The following is a 2,604-nucleotide window of genomic DNA, read 5'->3' on the forward strand; positions in this document are numbered from 1 at the left end:
TTGAACCTGCCAGAGCTTGTATTTTCCTGGCATAGTTTTCATCAACTTAAGGTCATCCCTAGTAGCAAAATGATACATCACAGGAAGATGTTACCCAAGTACTCTTAAAAAAAACCATGCATATTTGTACAATGTTTTGTCATTTTTCAATCACGTTATCTCATTTGGTCCTCTCAAGGAGGCAGATACCACTTTCTTTTTTTAGATGAGGAAACTGAGTCTCAGTTATTAAATAACTCAGTTGAGACCAACTGTGGAGCTGGTCTGAGAATTTAGCTGTCTTGCCTCCCAAGCCAGGACACTGTGATCCCTGAATGCTCCCCAGTGGAGGATCATGTTTTTGAAAGAAGTCTGGGCTGCTGTCCAGGGCAGACTACACAGGAGAAATCTCCAATTCTCAGGAGTCTCCCAGACAGAAACCAGGCCCCAGGAGAGAACTAGAAGAATCCTCCACATGTAAAGATGAGCAGTTTGGAATAACTCAAAATCTTGTGAAGAAAGTGACAGTAGGAATAAATAGATTTACTTCCAAGTGCTGGGCCACACCAGATAGCCCTCTCATCTGATAGCTCTCATCTGTGAAGACTGCGGTCAGTGATAAATCATGACACACCCACTCCACTTTTGAAATGCACTTTTCATGTTTGCCTTAATCTATTTACATTTAGTGCACAAGTCAGCCTGGGGCATTTTTGGCATGTCCTGAAGTCAGATACATGCAATTCCACTGTCTTGCCGAAAGAGGGCAGTGTTGAATAGGCTGTGTGATGATAATTTTGTGGCCTTTGCTGACTCCCAAATCAGAGTGCTTGGGAGCATGGCTATACTGTTGGCCCAAAAGGTTTCATTCCTGTTTTTCCTTGGGTGACTGATGTACCATTTGTTTATCCTCAAACTCCTATGGTATATAGCTTCCAAAGCCCATCACCAACTCTTAGATCCTAGTTCCCACTGGACTTCCCCTTATATAAATTTTTTGTCCATACTTTGCGTCTTTGTTTTATCCCAGGGTTGAAGGGGCTTGGAGAACGTCACATAGTGAGCTAATGTTGGAAACAATGATGAGACCCAAGAGTCACAAACCATGTAATTGCTGGATAACACTCCTCTCCTCCCTCTCTTCCATGGTATTTACTTACTGAGTTTTTCTTTTCCCAGAAGCTGTGGTGGAGAACTGCTTGGGTTGTGATGAGGCCCTCTGGAACTGTGCAAAAGGAATGGTTACATAATGTTCCCTTTGGAAGGAACGATAAAGGAACAGGGTAACATGCTGAATTCTTTAGGAAGAGATCAGGATGTTTGATCGTAAGGTCATGGGATTGATCATTTTAGAACAAGAAGAGATTTTGGAAGTGATTTAGCCCAACTCTATTTTGCAGATGAAATTCATAGCCTCGATTTGCTATTTTAACCACTAGAACATATATCTATATATGTATATCTATATATAGATGTTGTTTGTATATTTATATATAATTTATATTGTATGTGTGTATGTACACACACACACACACACATATGCATATACACACAGAGTAGCTAGGTGGCACTGATTGGAATCAGGAAGATCCGTCTTCATGAGTTCAAATTTGGCTCCAGAAACTCATGATGTGTTCGTTTTATATGTATGACCCTGGGCAAATCACTTACCCCTATTTGCCTTAGTTCTTTTTCTGTAGAATGGGCTGGAGAAGGATAGTGTAGTAGTACTATATGTACTAAACATAATGACTTATACATTTATTCATTCAAGACATTTATTAAATGAGTAGGTGGAGGGGGGGAGATTAGATTGAGACTCTTTTAGTTCTTTAAAAATTATATATTTATTAGAGTAAAGTTAGATTATAAGAAGAAAGAACTCATACATTTAATTATTTTTTTCCCTTCTTAATATTCTTTTCTTGACTTTTTCCTTTAAAAATTTTTTTATTTATGTCTCTTCTTCTCCTATCACAGTAATTAAGATGACATCCTTACCCTTACCTCTGTCTCCCAGTGTGCATCCCCTAGTAACAAAGAAAAACAATTAAACAAAGCCAAACAACACAGCAACTATGTGTGATGAAGTAGTTGACATTTTGAACACATAGGTTCTCCTCTCTCTTCCTCCTCAAGGAAATAAGGACTCAAATCCCACCTTCTGTAAGAGTCATTTCCTGCTTCTATTCCCCCAGTCAATCCCTCTGAGATTGCCTCCAATTTATACCATATATTTCTTGTTTATAGGGTGTCTTTTCTGTTAGAATGTGAACTCTCTATGGGCAGAGATCTATTCCCCGCACCCCCTTTTCTTTGCGTCCCTAGTACTTAGCACAGTGCCTGACAGATACACAGTAAGGACTTAATGCTTATTGATGATGATGATGAAGTCCACTTCTCATCACTTTTCCATGGCCAAGATTACTCGCTACGATCATACAACATTGTCTGATCATTCTTTTCATTTGCATTATGATAATCACTGTGTGTACTGTTTACCTCATTCTGCATCAGTTCATAAAAGCCTTTTCATGTTTCTCTAAACTCCTATTCTTATGCAACAAACTGTACCACAGTTTTTTTTAGCCATGGGCTCCCACTTTGTTTCTAGGGAGGCTCTTT

Source organism: Notamacropus eugenii, chromosome 1 (assembly GCF_028372415.1).
Source record: "Notamacropus eugenii isolate mMacEug1 chromosome 1, mMacEug1.pri_v2, whole genome shotgun sequence".
Taxonomy (NCBI): Eukaryota; Metazoa; Chordata; class Mammalia; order Diprotodontia; family Macropodidae; genus Notamacropus; species Notamacropus eugenii.